At 39.4% G+C, this 20128-nt stretch overlaps 1 long non-coding RNA gene across 9 annotated transcripts in view; it reads right to left on the reverse strand.

Moving 5' to 3' along the window:
* LOC149126095 (uncharacterized) overlaps window positions 1-20128 on the reverse strand; it is a 224054-nt gene that overhangs the window by 74621 nt on the left and 129305 nt on the right. Inside the window, exon 4 of one of the 9 annotated variants that reach the window (XR_016235353.1) lies at window positions 1818-1836. The exons of 6 other annotated variants lie outside the window; for them this stretch is intronic. This is a non-coding gene — a long non-coding RNA (uncharacterized LOC149126095). Of the gene's footprint in view, window positions 1-1817; window positions 1837-5129; window positions 5410-15953; window positions 15973-20128 lie in introns of those variants that run through there. 2 more of the 9 variants (XR_016235351.1, XR_016235354.1) reach the window with 2 other exon arrangements.

A 20128-nucleotide genomic window follows, 5' to 3' on the forward strand; every position in this document is an offset into this window, starting at 1 on the left:
TGATCCATGCACAGAAACACCTGTCAATAGCTAAAGAATCAACTGAGAGAATACAGCACCTTACTGTGGTGAAGATATTAGAAAGGATGAGGCATTAAAGAGAAAAGGAATGTTGTGGGAAAGCTTAGATAACTCTAAGTTTCGGAGCTGGAAGCCGCAACTACTTCACTCTCTGTTGCCATGTTCATCTACCTGTCAATCAGGTGACCACTCCCCAGGAAGTACCTCCTCTTGCCTGGGATGTAGGAGAGGCACCAAGTGAATACGTTCATTTTTCCAAAGCAAATAAACAGCAAAGAAGAGCAGAAGCTCACTCTCCTCCATATGGACTCAGGATGGGCAGAGCAGGCTTTGATAATTCCCTTTCCTTTTCCCCATTCTACCTAAATAAAGCCCTAATGCCTGTGTATTTTTCTCACTTTGTAAATAAAGTTTATCACACTGCATGCCATGTTTGGGCCTGTATTTAAAATTCTCCTCTAAGTAAAAGGCAAGAACCTAAAAAATTACTTTAAGCCCCAAACCCAGTCCATAACAGTAAGGACACTTTGATGTTACCCTGACACCCCTTTCCTAAATCTACCCAGTGCATAAGAGAGAGAGAGAGAAGAGAGAGAGAGAGAGAGAGAGAGAGAGAGAGAGAGAGAGAGATTGATTGATTGATTTGCCATGTGGAGGAAGGAAACTGCAGTGAATACCCAATTTTGATACAGATCCCAGCCAGGATCCTGCAGTGACCTCTGATGCACTCCTGGTCCCTGTGGAGCCAGACTCCAGACCTAAAACCCCAGGCAACACGGCAAAGCACCAGGCTGTACCTGACAGCTCCAGGCTCTAGATCCACCATTGCAGACAATAGTTCAGGATACACCAGTGCTGATTAGGTTCTCCCAGTTCCAGACCTGAGGCTTCCTTCAGTGGTCTATGGTGCCAGGGGCAGTCCCTGAAGATTCAACATCAAACCCAAGCTTCAGGCTGGCCTCTGCAGTCCTGGACTCCATACCCGCTGCTGGAACTCAGGCTGTCTCTGTAATTCCAACTGGTTCACACAGAATCTGAAGACAGGCTGACTAATGAAGAACTCTCCCTGCTGAAGGCCATCTGTAAGGGGGTCCTACTTCTTCAAACATGCAGACACCTAAGTAAGGCTACAAGGACCACCTATCAACAGGGAAAGATGATGTCACCAAAAGAACAAAATAAAGCACTAGGAAATCACTCTAAAGACATGGAGATCTACAAACTACATGCCAAAGAATGGAAAATAATGATTTTAAATAGATTTAGTGAGCTATAAGAGAAAGCAAAGAAATAAAATTGGGAAGCAATACATGTAACAAATTAGAAGTTTAAAAGGTACCACAGAAAGTAATCAAATAGCAATTCTGAAACTGGAGAACACAATCACAGAACAACAGAAATTCCATACAAAGCTTCTGCAGGAGAACTGATCAAGGCGACCAGTGATAACAGGCCCTTTGACATTCTACAGTGAGAAACAGAAAGAATGAAAAGAGCTAAGCAAACCTATATAACTTACATGACTACATGACACCATCAAGCACACTAACAAATGTGTTATGATAACCTCAGGGAAAGAGAAGAGAAAGAACTGGAAGCTTATTCTAAGAAATAAAGACTGAAAAGTTCCCAAATCTAGACAAGGAAATTAATATCCAGATTCATGAAGCCCAAAGAAAACCAAATAGATTAAATAAAAAGATTTTTATTCCAAAGGATAAAAAATAACAAACTTGGTAAGAATATGATGAAATTGAATGCTGTTGTTGGAGTTGTAAAGTAGCACAGCCATTATACAGAACAGCATGGGGATTCCTAAAAAAATAAAATAAAAAAAGATGTACCATATGACCCAGCCATCCCATTTCTAAAGATAGAACCACATAAATTAAATCAGCCTATGAAGAAGATACGTGAACTTCCAAGTTAACCATAGCCCAGCCCACAAAAACCAAGATAAGAAATCAACTTACTTGTCCATGGGTCGAAGAATGCATAAAGAAAATATAGTAGATACACACACAGTTAAATATCAATCAGCCATAAGAAAAGAATGAAATCCTAACATTTGCAGCTAACTGAATGGAACTAGAGATCATTTTGGTAAGTGAAATAATCCAGACACAAAACGGCAAATGCCATATGTTCTCTCTCATATGTGAAAGTTAAAATTGTCAATTTGAACTTAGAATACCAATTAGACTTTAAAAGTATGGAGACAATGGGGAAAGTGGGAAGTTGGATAATGAGTACCAAAATATAGTCAAATAGACATAACAATTTCTAGCATTTCATAGCACTATGGGATAAACATGTTTCATAGTAATGTATAAATACTTATAAAGAACTAGAAGATAGGAGCCAAGAGGCTCAAAACACAAAGAAGAGATCAGGAAAGGGAATCCAGTTGCCTGGTTTGATTGGTCCATAGAGTGTATTGGTGTTGAAAAATTTTATGGTACCCCACATAAATGTACAAATGTTACACATGTCAAAAATGTACTTAAGTTTTAAAAGATCTTCATCAATGTACATTATAATCTAATTCTCAAAAGTCAAACACAATGAATTTTGAAAGTATTAAGAGAAAGTAATTCTTTCCACACAAGGGAACCTGCCTAAGATTTTCCCCATTTTTCAGCTGAAGCTAAGCACAGCAAGAAAAATTAGGAATTATCCATTGAAACTACTTAAAAAAAAACACATAAATAGATTAAAAAATCCTAGAATTTATATGGAATCACAAAATACCCTGAATAGCAGCAGCAACAACAACAACAGAAAAGCCAAAAAACGTTAACCTGAATTCAAAATATCCTTTAAAGCTGCAGTAATCCCTACTGGAATAAAAACATATACATGGACCAATGAGACAAGATAGACCACCCATAAATAAATTCACAAAGTCACCTTAAGTTGCTCTTTCACACAAGGTTGTTATGAACAGACAATAGAGAAAGGATAATCTGTTCTATATATGGGGCCAGAAAGAACTATTTAGCCACATAGAAAGATAAGGAAAAATGCTGAACATCACTAATTATGCTGGAAATGCAAATAAGAGCACAGGAAAGCATACCTTCCATGTATTTGGGTGGCTATTACTAAAAAGAAAAGGGAAACTTTGATGAGAATGTACATTAATACAACAGTTACTGAAAACATTATGAAGTTTCCACATTTAAAAAACAGAACCTCTGATATGGTATAGCAATCCAACTTCTGGGTATAAATCTAAGGAAAACAAAATCAGTATGAAAAGACACCGGGGGGCTGGCGCTATGGTGCAATGGGTTGGCCTGCAGTGCTTGCACTCCATATGGGCACCGGTTTGAGTCCTAGCTGCTCCATTTCCTGGTGGTCCAGCTCTCTGCAATGGCCTGGGAAACCAGTAGAAGATGGCCCAAGTCCTTGGGCCCCTGCACCCATGTGGGAGATCCGGAAGAAGGTCCTGGCTTCGGATCAGCTCAGCTCTGGCTGTTAATGGTCTTTTGGGGAGTGAACCAGCAGATGGAAGACCTCTCTCCCTTTCTGACTCTATCTCTCTCTGTAACTCTTTCAAATAAATAAATATGTGAAAAAAATGAAAAAAAAAATAAGACACCTGTACTCCAACCATAATTGAAGCATTATTCATAGTAGTCATGATGTAAAAATAACTCACAAGTCCATTGAAGGGTAAATAGTCTTAATTAAATGAAATATATGTGTATAAAATACATATGTAATATATATATAACATTTACATGTGCATACATGTACGTATATAATATTCAACTTGTAAAAGAGAAAGAAGTATTTTCATTTGTGACAACTTGAGTGCTGAATGGAATCAGCTAGGCACAGAAAGAGGAATACCACATGATCTCACTTATGTACAGAATTTGGAAAAGTTGAATAGAAATAGAATGATGACTGCTGGGGGCTAAGGGATGAAGGAAATGGAGAAATGTTGGTCACAGTTTGTTATGTGAAAGAAGTTCTGGAACTTTAGTGTACAGAATTGTGACTGTAGTTACTGATATTGTTTTATGCACTTGAAAAGTGCTAAGAGTATAGCTTGTGGGAGTTCTTAGTGCATACTCATAAAAGTAAATACATGAGATGATATGTTAATTATCCTGATTGTGCTAATCAGTTCACTGTGTACATGTGTCGCAAAACATCATGTTGTATACATTAAACATTTACAGTTTTTGTCAATGATACATTAAGAAGCTAGAAAAGCTATAATTTTAATTCATTATTTTAATGGCTCCCTCATATTTTATGAAGTACACATTCCTAAACTTCCAAACCACCTATTTTTCTACCATTGTAAAAAATACTGCAATAAACAATACTGTTCATATATGAGGGTTCTTAAACATTTCACAGAAATGCGTATATTAAGAAAAAAGTAGGCATGGATTTAAAATTTTTTGCATCAAAAAATAAATATACTTTTGATTCCATCTTTTCATGAACTTTCTGGAGCACCCTCATAGCCTTGTCTGCTAGAGTTTGTGAGAAACTTTGAGGTAGATTTCCAGCAGTCAGAGTACTTGGTCAGAAGTGGAACTATGTATGTTAAACACCCTTTAGAGGCATTGACAGATTGCTGTACATAAAACTCATGCTATATTTTCACTAGGAATTTCAGTAGTCTACATTCTCCCTCATTCTTGTGAACAAATATGTACATTATTTTTAATTTTGCCAATATGTGAAGGTGAAATATATCATTGTTAGGATAAGTGCATATATTCTATCAGTAAGGTAGAATATCATTTTCATGTTTATTGGCCATTTGGATTTGTGTGTGTTGCTTATTTGAAACTTTGCCCATTTTGATTGAATTGTTTTTAAAAATCATTGTGTAAACTGAAGAGATTTATCTCTTTTTCTCACAATATATATTTCCCCCCAGTAGGACTGTTTTCTCATTATCAATTAAGGTGAGGCCAGTACTAAATTTGTGTTTGGTTTCCTACAAATCTATTATTTTATGTTTATATATAAATATTGAATGCCTCTAATAAATGTATTACTTAAAAGTTCAACTTTTTTTTTTTTTTTTTTTTTTTTTTTTTTTTTTTGGACAGGCAGAGTGGACAGTGAGAGAGAGAGACAGAGAGAAAGGTCTTCCTTTGCCGTTGGTTCACCCTCCAATGGCCGCCGCTGCCGGCGCGCTGTGGCCGGCGCATCGCCCTGATCCAAAGCCAGGAGTCAGGTGCTTCTCCTGGTCTCCCATGCGGGTGCAGGGCCCAAGGATTTCGGCCATCCTCCACTGCACTCCCGGGCCACAGCAGAGAGAGCTGCACTGGAAGAGGGGCAACCGGGACAGAATCTGGCACCCCGACCGGAACTAGAACCTGGTGTGCTGATGTCGCACGGCGGAGGATTAGCCTAGTGAGCCGCGGTGCCGGCAAAAAAAAAAAAAAAAAAAGAAAAGAAAGAAGAAAAAAAGATATTTAACTGATTAATCAATAAACATTTCTCAAATATAAAATTATTTTCTCATTTATTTACTAATACATATTGTCAGAAATAATAAGCTTTTTATGAATTATCTACTCTCCTCCACTGATCAATTTATCTGATCTTATGCCATTCAATACTTGGTCATTGTATAAAATTTGGTAAGTTATATCTTTCTTAACCATTCATCTTTTACAGATATTTGCTGACAGTATCTGTTGAGTATTCTAGATGAACTTTAATGTAATTTTATAAAATCTTTATAAAGAAGATAATATACTCATTTTGCCAAATTGTAAAAACAATCTGTAAAATTTTGATGAAAAAACTGAAATCGGTGCATATGAGGGAATCTTCAAAAAATTTTTAAATTATGACGAACATGAGTGGATTTCAAAATGCAGCAAAATAAATTTGTCTACTTCCATTTTCTATGTACCCTCACCCTCATAATCCATGAGACTCATTTACTTTTTTAATAGGTCTCCCTTGTGGATACAGGTACACATGCATTTGGGCCATCACCCAGGTGCTTAAGCAGGGAGTTGGATCAGAAGTGGAGCAGCCTGAACTTAAACAAGAACCCATGTGGGATGCCAGCTCTGTAGGCGGTGGCTTACCAACATGCCACAGTGCCAACGCCTCATCTACTCTTTATTTGGTAAAAGGAACTCAGGGAAAAGTCAGCTTGTTCTGATTAAAAATGGTAGTTTTCAGTACCTACTCAGTGTCCTTTAATAAGTGGTCTTGAGTTTTTCAAACTTTCTTTCTTAGTTTGAGTATTTTACATTCAGCTAAGAAATCAAGAAACTAAGAAACTTTCTTGGGTTTTCAAATTTAGGCTAAAGTTTCATGCAGTGATATGAGCAAATAACCATCTCTCTAGAGTAGAAGAAAGCTGACTTGCAGCATTTTACAAATTTCTGTTGTATAAATACACCATTGATGGCTAATTTTCAAATAATCAGTGTGATGTTGGGGAATGTGAACTGGGCAAGATATATATATATATATATATATATATATATATATACACACACAACTGTGTCTCATAATCCTCTACAGTTACCATGATTGAGAAGCATTTTCCCTTTACTTGCCAGAATAAACAAAGCCTCCCTAAAACTTTCTGGGTTCACTTCATGGCTCCCTTGAGAACTAGGAATTAACAGCGAACTCCAGACACAGGCTCAAAGTGTTTAATCTACTTGGTAAAACAAACATTTTATTATTTCTATGATCTGGGATCTCTTTAAACACAGCTGGTATTTCTACTATTCAATATTCATTTCTGTAGCATTTCAAGAAAACATAGAATAAGTGCACATGGAAGAATATTTGTTCTCAGTTTTTCTGATGAGAGAGAGGCAAGTGAGTTGAAGTAGCAAGTGCCTCATTAATTCTGTATTTACTCACCAATTTGTATTCAACAAATAAGTGTTAGAACAAAAGTTCTGATTTAAATGTTCCAAGAAACATAAATATCATTTGTGGACAAATTTAAGTGAAATGAGGAATTATGTGGAGTAATGAGGAGGAAGCAGATAGAATAGAGGCACTAGGAATTCAGCAGCAAAGGTGAGCATCCCTACTCTGAAGACTTTGAGCATGATTCTAATACCCAAGTACAAAATGCAACAGCATGAATATTTCATGCACAAAATTAATTAAAATATTATATAACACTTCCTTTACTCTTTGCATATAATGTGTATATATAGGAACCACAGATGAATTTTGGAATTAATCTTCAGTCCTATACACAAAATATGTCATTCAGTATATGCAAATATTAAAATATCCAAAACACTACTAGTCCCATGCATTTTGGGTAAGAGATCCACAACCGCTCCATATTTTCCAGTCGGACATGCCTTCTCCTTATAACTTCTTGGCTCTGCCTGTATAACTTTTTTTTTTTTTTTGACAGGCAGAGTGGACAGTGAGAGAGAGACAGAGAGAAAGGTCTTCCTTTTGCCATTGGTTCACCCTCCAATGGCCACTATGACTGGTGTCCTGTGGCCGGCGCATTGCGCTGATCTGAAGCCAGGAGCCAAGTGCTTATCCTGGTCTCCCATGCGGGTGCAGGGCCCAAGGACCTGGGCCATCCTCCACTGCACTCCCTGGCCACAGCAGAGAGCTGGCCTGGGAGAGGGGCAACCGGGACAGAATCCAGTGCGCTGACCGGGACTTGAACCCAATGTGCCGGCGCCGCACGCAGAGGATTAGCCTGTTGAGCCACGGTGCCAGCCTTATGCCTGTATAATTTTAAAACTTTTATCTTCTGCTGAATGGATTTAAGATTTTTACCTGTGGAGTTTTCAGTATCCAATGAGATTATGAATATAAAGCTATTTCTATAGAGTCCAGCACATTGTAAGTACCCTACTATATTTTATTACTATTTTTTCTTAAATGCTATTGTCTACAAATAGCCTTTTATTACTGACTGCCATTTTAGTTTTCATTAAAATATTGTTGGTTGTTTTCACAAAAACACAACTTTAAAAAAGAAAAGATCTTAATTGGGGCTGACAATGTAGCATAGCAGGTTAAGCCTCTGCCTGCCATGCCGGCATTCCGTTTGGGTGCTCCACTTCTGATCCAGCTCCTTGCTAATGTGCCTGAGAAATTAATGGAAATGGCCTAAGTGGTTGGGTGCCTAAACCTATGTGGGAGACCGGGAAGAAGCTCCAGGCTCCTAGCTTTGGTCTCTCCTAGCCCCAGCCTTTGCAGCCATTTGAGGAGTGAATGGGTAGATGGAGGATCTCTCTCTCTCTGTTTCTCTCTGTCTCTCCCCCCCTTCAAACAAGTAAAAAATATGTCTTTAAAAAAGTTATTTACTTGAAAGGCAGAATGGCTGAGAAAGACAGAGACAAAGAAATATTGCATCTGCTGGTTCACTCTACAAAAGCTTGCCTGGCCCTTGCAGAAGCCAGGAGCCTTGCAACTCCATAAGCAGGGAACTGGATCAGAAGTGGAGAAGCCATGACTTGAACCTGTGCTCCAGTATGAGATGCCAGTGTTGTAAGCAGCAGTTTAACTTGCCACACCGGAACACCAGTCCCAAAAACATAAAGTTTTGAACGCTTCAAATGACAGACAACAACAGAGCTAGGTTGAAAGGGATGTTTGGTAATTGTTCAAGGAAATGCAGTAGCTACGTCACTCATTGCTTTATTTATCTCTACTTGAGTTATTATATAAATTCATATTGCAGCAGTACGCCAAATCACACAAGTAATGGGCCCTTCAGAATTACTTATACAGAGCTAAAACAGGAAATGTGAAATCCACAAGGTGCAAGGATCTGCTTGTATGTAATCACATGTATTTAAAGAAAGCCAGGGATAAATGCCAGGCAAGAGGACTGAAAAGGTACTAGAGTAGGCTAGAGAAGGGAAGGATGGCATTTTAAGAAGCAAATCAAGTCTAGCTAGGAAGCGCTTCTCACAAAGTGCATATTTCCCTGTTATCATTTCATACTGAACTCACTTAGTACGGAACCAGTTTCATGCCTCAGAACTGAATGAAATGGAAACCAAATACATGAGTGGTGGTTGTTGGGCAGTTTCTAGTAGCCCTTAACAAAATGGTAACTTTGTCCAAATGGCTCATCTGTACAGTACACAGTCACTGCCAATTACTGGCAAAACTCAGAGTTAACATGTTCTGGGTCTTTTGCTTCATAGAACATGGCACACTGAACTCTTGGATTAAACAGACCAGGACAATTAAAAACAAAGGACCTGGCCGGCGCCGCAGCTCACTAGGCTAATCCTTCACCTGCAGCGCCGGCACCCCAGGTTCTAGTCCCGGTCAGGGCGCTGGATTCTGTCCCAGTTGCCCCTCTCCCAGGCCAGCTCTCTGCTGTGGCCTGGGAGTGCAGTGGAGGATGGCCCAGGTCCTTGGGCCCTGCACCCCATGGGAGACCAGGAGGAAGCACTTGGCTCCTGGCTTCAGATCAGCACAGTGCGCCGGCCGCAACACACCGGCCGTAGCGGCCACTTGGGGGGTGAACCAACGGCAAAAGGAAGACGTTTCTCTCTGTCTCTCTCTCTCCCACTGTCTAACTCTGCCTGTCAAAAAATAAATAAATAAAACAAAAACAAAGGATCTCTCACAAGGAGTATTACTAACACTTTACTACATAAGTATAATTTCTGAAGCAGCAATTACTATTACTGTCATCTTTAAAAGAGAATTTTGAAGCCTAAACAAGTACAAAGGACATACTCTCTGTAAATTAAGTTGTTCTTTTCTAAGTCTCTTCATGCATTTCATTGAAGTCATCATATAGATTTGCAGAATGTTTAGATAATCTGACTTAAAGTGTAGGTTGAATGTCATACCTGAAGTTTATAAAAATTATGTTGGGAACCCTCAAAGGCAGCCACAACAATACAACACCCCCACAAGAGAAGTTCACCCTTTTAAGCACTGGAAGGGAAATACAGATAATGCGTTTCAAAACATCACATGTCTCTGTCGCAAAGAAAATCTGATTTCAAAAATGAGCCCCAGATTAAAACCAGAGGGCAGATGGTCCAATTTCCAGAGTTTCATTATAGTCTTACTTCTTCTCAGGATCCTCCTATATCCTATGCCACTGCTCCTAGCTGAGTTGTAGTAACAATTTCTTTAATGATAGCTAATGATTTTCTCAGGCAGTGCAGGAGAGGATAGCTGCTCTCAGAATAAAGGACACCTTTTATGAAAAGAAAGACCAAGTGTAGAATTATGAAAGCCTTGCTACTTCAACATGAGTTTTTCTACCATTTTGAATGCCCATAAAAATTTCTGCAATAATCAAATCCATTTCTTGAAAGGTATTGGGCAACCAGTTTGATTTCCAACCCTATGAATACCTGAGACCCACTCCTCAGGAATTCTAATTCAGATAGTCTTAAATGCTGCTGGTTTCTTAGGATTTTTTTTTTTAATTTACTTATTTGAAAGGCAGAGATAGAGAGAGAGGGGAGACAGAGAGAGAAAGAGATGTTCTGTCTGCTGATTTCATTTGTCAATTGGCCACAACGGCGAGGGCTGGGCCAGGCTGAGGCGAGGAGCCAATAGCTTTAGCCAAGTCTCCCACATGGGTGCAGGTACCAAAAGATTTGAGCCATCTTCCGCTGCCTTCCCAGGCACATTAGCAGGGAGCAGGATTGGAAGTGGAGCAGCCGGCACTTGAACTGGTGCCCATCTGGGATGCTGGCATTGTATGCAGAGGTTTAACCTCATATGCTACAATGCTGACCCCATGTTTTAGGATTTAAAAAAATATTCTCACAATAAATCTTCCCTGCAACCAGGGGTCAGAATCTTGGGTGTGGGGCTAGTAGGACAATTTTCTCCCTCTGTCACTATCTTCTTTAGGAACATTAACTGCTCCAAGGTGTGTCTTATACCTGTGCATATATATATATCTTATTTCACAAGTAGCTTGGATACTTAGTGCCAAGTCATCTTGGCCTTTGAAGAATATGCTACAAAATAAAATCTCAAAGCCTATTTGCTATTTGCCTGACCGGCAGTAGAGAGAATTCTGTGATGCAAGAGAGGGCTATTTCTAACAGGGTAGGAAGAGATGTCTTGCTGCTTTCTCAAGGGTTAAAATATGTCCCAAATGAATAATGGCCACCCTCTCTTCAAAGCTGACTGCTTAAAAAGATTTAAAAGACAGCTAAGGCAGAATGTTTGCAGTAATTTAAAACTCCCCATTTGAAAATGGGAGATCAATGGCTGCTATGTGAATTTGCTGAAAGAATAACAAAAAAGCAAGCTTAACATCTGGCCTGTTTTTCAGAAACCATAAAATGGAAGCATCATTACCAAAAAATGTTATAGAGCTTGGCAGGTAAAGAGACTGTAAAAAAAATCTGAAAGGGAGAAAATGGGGAAGGAAATGAATCAGAAAACTCCAGAAATTGATGATGACGGCCACCATCAAGATGATATTAAAATAGCGATATAGCCACCATTTACTGAGTTTCTGTATTGAGTTTCTATGATGTGTATAGTTCATGAAAATTACTCAAAAATGCCCAAGATAAATGAGACTGATGTTAACATTGAAATGCAACCAGAAACAGATAAGCAAAATGCCTGAATCTATGGAGTATATGTTCCAGTAAGAGAAATTTCTAATTATTTACAATTCTTATGATACACCTTCCATGTAGAAATTCCTAAATCCAATTTTATAGAAATTTCAGACAAAAGCAGGCTAATTAATGACTGACAGCTTGATGAATCAAGGAATGATTCAGAGGGTTTATTTGTTGTGGCTTCAGCCAATATTATGTCTCTTCGTTATAAATGTAAAAATGATAGTGGATAGCTATTTCCTCATTACTAAGAAACCATGTACTTGAGCATCAAAAGTCCTAAAATTTAGGAACTTTTGGCCAGTAATTCACACTGTGAATTTACAACTCTGATGAAGTGAGGAAACTGGATCAGTTCAGATCTTAAAGTGTGAGTCCTAGAGAGGCAACATTAACCACAGCTAGGAATTTATTAGAAATGCACATTATTGTGGTGCACGGGCCCTCTAGGTGATTCTGATGTACACTGAACTTTATCTACCCTACTGGTTTTCTTTTTTTTATTATTTTTTATTTTTTGACAGGCAGAGTGGACAGTGAGAGAGAGAGAGACAGAGAGAAAGGTCTTCCTTTGCCATTGGTTCACCCTCCAATGGCCGCCGCGGCCGGTGCATCGCGCTGATCCGAAGCCAGGAACCAGGTGCTTCTCCTGGTCTTCCATGCGGGTGCAGGGCCCAAGGACTTGGGCCATCCTCCACTGCATTCCCAGGACATAGCAAAGAGCTGGCCTGGAAGAGGGGCAACCGGGACTAGAACCCGGTGTGCCGGCACCACAAGGTGGAGGATTAGCCTATTGAGCCGCGGCGCCGGCCCCTACCCTATTGGTTTTCAATCGAATGGTTAAGAGCTTATGAGCAAACAGTCATGGATTGGATCTAAGCTTCCCAACTCACTATGTAAGTATTGGTAAATCACTGAAGCACTCTGATTCTGTTTCCTGAGCCACCAATAGAAGCAATAACAACATTGTTCCTATTGGTCTGCAAGAAATAACACATAAAGTACATAAATAGATGCTTAGCATTTAAGTGAGTATCATCACTACCACTTTCACCATTTAAAATACTTTAATACTGACATTCTAAGATTCTTCCAGAGTTGAAGATGACATCAGGAATGCTGGCTAGTCAACACCATTCCCCTGGTATTCAAAAAAGTCTTCCTTTTTCAACAATCCAAATGTATACAGAAGTTGGTCAACTGTAGCACATGATTTTACTGCAGGAATTGAAAGACACTGTTGCAAATGCTTTAGTTTGCATCTAGGACATGGGCAAATCGTGTCCCTCTGTATCCAGTCAGGCTATCTCAATCGTGAGTTTCCTGCTGGCAAGTATGCTATCTGATCAACGTACCTGGGATGAAAATACAAATGTGGTGGTGATAAATAAATTGAACAAGAGGAAGAACATCAGTTCATAAACTGAAACCTCAAGAAGGGATCAGGCCATTGAAATATTTGTGCATGTAGCAAATTTCTGCCCTCCACCACTGTTCATTTGAATCCCCACTATGCTACAGGCATTAAGAGTCGAAAACAAAACTGCAGTTTCCTAATAAAAGATGATAAATCATTAGAAGAAATAGTGATGAATGGCTGACTTGCCTACCACAAATAATTCAAAGTTGGGATCAATGTGGTATAAAGTCACCTTCCTCAAATAGGGGATCCAAATTACAGCTGAAGTACAGAAAAAGTAAATTCCTCAAGGCATTTTACTTTTGGGGGGAACCTAACAAGAGTAGCTCAGGACTACCAAAAATTTTCAAAACCATACAGTGCAGTGGTTAAGATCTTAGGGCTTGAGTTGCCAAGGCCCTTGGCAACTCATGACTAGAGTCTAGGAGATTACTGACACCATAAACAAGAGTGTCAAATTGTTAAGTCAACAACAGGAGTCACTGTGTATTTACTCCTCATGTGGGATCTCTGTCCTTAATGTGTTGTACAATACGAATTAATGCTATAACTAGTACTGAAACAGTATTTTTACACTTTATGTTCTGTGTGGGTGCAAACTGATGAAATCTTTACTTAAAATATACTAAATCGATCTTCTGCATATAAAGATAATTGAAAATGAATCTTGATGTGAATGGAATGGGGGAGGGGTGCGGGTGGGAGGGAAGTTATGGGGGGGGAAGCCATTGTAATCCATAAACTGTACTTTGGAGATTTATATTTACTAAATAAAAGTTAAAGAAATATCTTAGGGCTTACAATCAGGCAGCCTAGGATCAGAATTTGACTTTACCATGTACAAACTGGGTGATCTTTGGGAAGTTCTTAAATCTTTCTAAGCCTCATTTTTATTATGAACTACATTGGAATGCTAATATTGTTTACTGCAGAAGGTTCTTCTGAGGATTAAAGAGTACTGGGGCCAACAAATCCGGCACAGTGGTGGTTGCAGCTGCCTGTGGTGCCGGCATGCCATATGGGAGAGAGTTCGGGTCCCAGCTGCTCTAGAAAGCAGTATAAGATGGCCTGAATCCTTGGGCCTCTGCACCCATGTGGAAGACCTGGAGGAGGCTTCAGGCTCCTGGCTTCAGATTGGCTGAGCTCCCGCCTTTGTGGCCATTTAGAGAGTGAATCAGTAGATGGAGGACCCCTCGCTCTCTCTCTCCCTCTGACTCTGCCTCTCTGTAACTCTGCCTTTCAAATGAATAAATAATCATTTTTTAAAAAGAATATGGTACTTAGCATAACATCTGGCATAATAAGTATTAAGTAACACTCCTAATTGTAAGAATTTCTGAATCACTGTTAAGAACATTTTGAGACTTGGTAAGACTCTCCTTAGAGCAATTTTATAAGGTTCTGTCTTTAAAAACCTGCCAGTGATTTTCCATATACCCTTTACCTCAATTTAAACGAAAATCATCTCTATGGGTTGCGAGTAGAACTGGCTCAAATCAAATATAAACTTACTACTCATCAGACAGAAGTCTAGACATAGACTATAGTTTCTGGCATGGTTGAATTCAAAATTCAAACGGTATTTTAGGATGAATTCTCCCATGTTAGCTTTAATTGGCTAAGATCTCTGGGGAAAACCCTCCAGTTCCTCCACACTTGTACTACATCAGGAGGACAGCTCCCCTCTTCTGGTAGCTCCAGTGGCTTTGTGGTTTACCCTGATTGGAACTGTTTCTGCCTGTTTGGACCAATCACAGCATGTAATAGCAGTCTGATGTGCTAATTGGCTCTGCCCTACATCACATGTTGCACTAGAGAGGTGGGATGAGGTGCTGCCCAGAGAGCTAAGGAATGATGAATGTCCACTAGAAAAGTAGAGCTCTTGACATGGAGGCAAACAGTAAGTAGACACTCCATCCTTATCTTCTGTTCTTTTATTTTCTTCTAGGCTGCTGTTTTGGTTATCCATGGTTGGCTCTGACTTAAAGTAGTTATTGAATTATGGATCAGTTTTTAATAAATGTAGCTTTGTGAAAACCTATCAGAATTTCCTGAAGAGCCTATTAAAATGAAGATTCTGGGACCTCTCTCCAGATAAGAACCTATGGGTTAGGCCTATTGATCTTTAATAACTTTCCCCAGGTTACTCTTAGAAATATTAAGGCTTAAGAACCAGTGAAAAAGATAATCATTAAGTAAAGATAATAATTTCTCCCTTAATAAACCATTGAGTTAATATATTACATTTTATGGTCACTTCCTTGTACTTGTCTGTAAAATAGAGACCATAATCTGTGACCTTAGCTCTTTGAAAGAGCTCTCTGAGGAGCAATAATTTCATTTTAATGTAAAATATTTTCTGGTTCCTTAGAAATAGCAGTAAAATAAATTTTAATTTGGCAAGCCAGTGGTAGTAAGATGATATCTTAGAAAAGTAATATACACCATATGCATTGTTTAAACAATGGTACTGGGTAAGCTGATTAGAAAGGAAACCTCTCTGGGGTTCTGGTGAGGACTGAAATAATTCATGTGACTTTCTTAAGAGTTGGCCTACAGTAATTGCTTAAATGGTAGATATTCCTGCCAACTGCTTACTGTATATTTTCTTACTTAATCCTCATAAAATCCCAATCGGTAACTATTTTGAGAACTAAAGACCCAAATTTCAGGGGCCAGCACTGTGACTCACTTAGTTAATTCTCTGCCTGCGGCGCCGGCATCCCATATAGGTGCCAGGTTCTAGTCCCAGTTGCTCCTCTTCCAGTCCAGCTCTCTTCTGTGGCCCAGGAGGGCAGTGGAGGATGGCCCAGGTGCTTGAGCCCCTGCACCCGCATGGGGGACAAGGAGGAACCACCTGGCTCCTGACTTTGGATTGGCATAGCTCCAGCCATGGTGGCCATTTGGGGGTGAACCAACGGAAGGAAGCTCTTTCTCTGTCGCTCTTTCTCTCACTGTCTAACTCTGTCAAATAAATAAAAAAAAAGACCCAAATTTCAGAGCAGTTCACTTTCTCAAGCACACAATGTTAGTAAGATAATTATATTAAAAATGAAATACACAAGTATTCCATGTGTATCTATTCACATGATACACTACCCACCAAAAACTCATGATTCCTGAGTACCTTATGGATATTAAATTGTAAATATGTGATGGGACAGTTAATAGAGCACTCTAGTTAGATTAATGACAATAGGAATGTGTTACCTATGAGCATGAATTTTTATACTTTTTCTATTCCTGTCCAAGTGAGTAAGAAAATCATGCTAAAATTCCAGTATCTAATTTTTTTTTTTCAGTATCTAATTTTGACAGAATGCAAATGAGAATCATTTCATTAAAAATTGAGATCACTGGGTCTAGGAGTGAAAATTACCTAAATTACTAAGGGCTAATTTACACAACAGAAGAATTAAGCTCAATATGTTGTTGTTGTTTGTTTTTTTTTGGGGGGGGGCATGTTTCTCTTCAGTCTTATTTTTTTCCAAGATTTATTTGTAAAATGTTTCCATTTATTTATGAAACCAAAATTACTGGTGAAGAATATATTTGAGATTCCAAGAAATTTCGGTATTTAATAGCCTTTAGATATATCTGCTGTTAATAGTTGGCACGAGTGTATGTGTGTATGTTGCACACTGCTCCACAGTTTGTCCTTATTTTCCAAAGTAGTTGTCTACTGCATGTCTTAGCTTAACTTCTCTCATTTCTGTACATGCCCCTCTTCTCCCAGTGGTTTCCCCAAGTCCATTCACCCCAGGTGTACAGCTGCTCATGCTCTTTCTCCTTCTGGGAGGGTTCCTTCTCCCCCCACTACACCCCACCTCATCTCATAGGATTCACTCAAGTCTCTGCTGTTCTATAGGAAACCTTCTTAACTGCTCCATCCTAAAGTGCTCATTTTCCTTCTCTAACCTTCTGCTTCCAGGTACTTACAGTTTGTAATTCTCCTGAACAATTCCCTCCAATTTAGCTAGAGGACGCTGAGTGGGGAAAATAAACAACTTGCTACTTGGTGTTGCATGTTAGGATTTGTTCCAAACAAATCTGAGTCCCCCACAGCCCGAGTAAGGACTTCAGCATTTTTATTTGAGCCTCATTTCTGGCTCCATTTCATATCTACATGCCCCCCCCCCCCCGCCCCAGCACACACATATGACTGTTTTTTATTACATGAGTAAAATCTGTGTACTTTGTGTTCTATGTACTTTGATGAACCTTCTACATTTTATTTCTGGAGGGAGTGCATAATGAAGTACAAATGAGTAGGGTCTGACATGCCTGTCAGAGTCTCAGTGCTGCCAATGTCAAAATATATTCTGTCCCAAACTGGCTGACCCCGCAAACAAAGTTTGGGGACACATGAATGATGCCACCCGAGCATGGCTACTTTGTCCGTCACTCTTTCTTGCCTGCCCCACCGTCAGCTGTTCTCAGCACCACACAGCTGGCCCTGGAAGGGCCAGTCTCACTTTCGTCTAACAGTGCAACTGTTCATCCCAAGCCACCAAATCCACAGCAACAGGAAAGGTCTTTTTTCCCCCTGGAATTTGAGATGCTTTCCTCTCTGGAGATGAATGGCTATTTCTGTCTCCTTTATTTAGATCACTTCATGTGTCTTTCTTTGATCAAATAAGTCAGCTGCAAGACTGGCAATTTTACAATCATTCACTTAAACAAAATTGTCTTAAAATGGGAGAAGGGTGGTTATATCACAGAAATTTGGGGTCATTTTAGGAGACTGAAATTAGAAACCCAGGATCCAATAATTTGATTAACATTGCCCATGTTTACCAAGGAATTTTGGACCCGGTTGTTTGACTTTTTATGCGGGGAGATGACATGATCTTTAAGTAGGGAGTTAGTCCCAGACTCCTGGGTGGTACCCATCCCACCTATTTGTGGCTATCTCTGCAGTTTATGGTGTAGTTCATTTGTACAGCTAGATGTTGTACTGTATCTCATTATCACAAAAGGAAAGCCAGAGGAATTACTGTCAGGGATTACTTTTAGTGGGAGAGCAAAAATCAAGGCCATGTTGACTGCTAAAGGTGCTTTGGGGTACTTAGAGTTTCTGACTCAGGTCAAATAATCCACATCATTAGAACTCAGTTTTGCCAAAGTTACTCTCAGAATATTTTCTTTCTCTACATATACCCATGATCATGAAATCAGGACTAAGAGAGGGAAGAACTTAGATGAGAAGTGTGTGAGAGCTTCCTTATTCTTTTCTACTACAAATATCCTGTACAGGATGAGTAAGAGTGTGGCCAGATTTAGCAAGGAAACATACAGTATACTTAAATTTGAATTTTAAACAAATAATTCTTTGCATAAATATAGCTTATAAATGCATACATACATATCACTATGTCTATCAGCTTTCATAATATTTTTAATCTGTGGGAATTCAATGTGTCATGGAATCCTATCTTTATCACTTACTAGCTATGTAGCCTTATGTAAATTCTTTATATTCTTTGTGCATTAGCTTTATTTTCCATAAATACAGAAAATCATCACTCCTACCTCAAAGGGAAGTCTGAAGACTAAGAAATACACAGTATGTAAGAACTTAATGTGGAGTCTGGCAAGTAGTAAGCTTTTGATAAACAATAATAAGCATGGAGTATGAAGGCAAGTATTTGAAGCTAGTAATACAAGTCATTAAATGCTGTAAAGTAATTCACTTCCTTTCTCAGTGCACTCTGGGAATAAAAAAGAAATCAATTTTTAACAAGGAAATATTTCAGTAGTACTGAGTTATTCATTCCCCAGTATTTGCTTAGGGCTCAATTAGCACACAGGAAGCACGACCAGCTGCTGGTGACAGGGAAATCAAGGTATCCACTGCCTTTGCCCTCATGTAGCTTTGGGTCCTACGAAATAAATAATGACAGAGGCAGGATATAGAAAATACAGCTGGTGCCTGCAGAATTTAAGTACTTCTGGTGGGGAATGAGTCCATATAAACCTTCACAGATAATCTCTCAAAAACTGCAGAGAAAACTTCTGAGAGTGTGTTATCCTCAGTGATTTTCACAGTATATAGTTATATGAGGTATTCAATATATTTTTACTAAAAATAGAGATAATCTTAAATGGAAAACATTCATCCATATACCTTCTCTATCCTTTGAGTAGAAATTTTGCAGTCTCCAAAGAGAAGTAGATGGGCTCATCTCCCGCTAATATAATGAGCACATACTCTTTCAGAAGAGAGAGGATGCAATTATAAATTAGATAAACATAACAGGTGTGTACTGGAACTCTCACAGGCAAATAGGGTGTATGTTCACTGCACCTACAAGCATCAAGTAGCAGCCACTGGATGAAAAGTGTGAAGGGTTCCAGTTAGAGGCATGTATTATCTTCACATTACCAATAACGCAACTCTGATTTCACCAGAGAATGGGGCATCAAAAGGGAAGTTTTCACCATGGCGTAAACCGTATCTACCATATCTAGAATTCTTTTTCAGTTTTTTTTTTTTTTTCCTGGTTGGCAGTTACTAAGTCTACAGATGCACTGGGAATGTACCACGGAATCCTAGAACATGCATTTTAACAACAGTCTAAGAGGTCGTATGTGGGGCTGGTGCTGTGGCGCACCTGGTTAAAGCCCTGCCATGAAGTACTGCCTCCCAATATGGGCACCGATTTGGGTCGTAGATGCTCCACTTCTGATCCAACTCCCTGCTAAGGCACCTGGCAAAGCACCAGAAGATGGCCTAAATCCTTTGGCCTCTGCACCCACGTGGGAGACCCAGAGGAAGCTTCTAGATTCAAATAGGCTCAGCTCGGCCATTGCAGCCATTTGGGGAGTGAACCAACTGATGAAGGATCAAAGACTTTGTCTCTCTCTCATTCTCTTCCTCTCCTCTCCCCATCCCCTATTTCCCCCTTCCCCTCTCCCCCTCTCTCCCTTTCCCTGCCTCTCTGACACTTTCAAATAAATAAAATAAACCTTCAAAGGGGGGGGGGTTATATGCTGTTATTCCCTCATTTTCCCTAGTGATAAAATAGGCAGCTTAGTGACTACAAAGAAAACTAGACTTCAGAGGTTGGTCTTGTGGTGCTATGAGTTAAGCCACTGTCTGTGGCACCAGCCTCCAAAA

The sequence above is a fragment of the Oryctolagus cuniculus genome, chromosome 6 (genome assembly GCF_051225735.1).
Source record: "Oryctolagus cuniculus isolate XC-2025 breed Fujian yellow rabbit chromosome 6, ASM5122573v1, whole genome shotgun sequence".
Lineage (NCBI taxonomy): Eukaryota > Metazoa > Chordata > Mammalia > Lagomorpha > Leporidae > Oryctolagus > Oryctolagus cuniculus.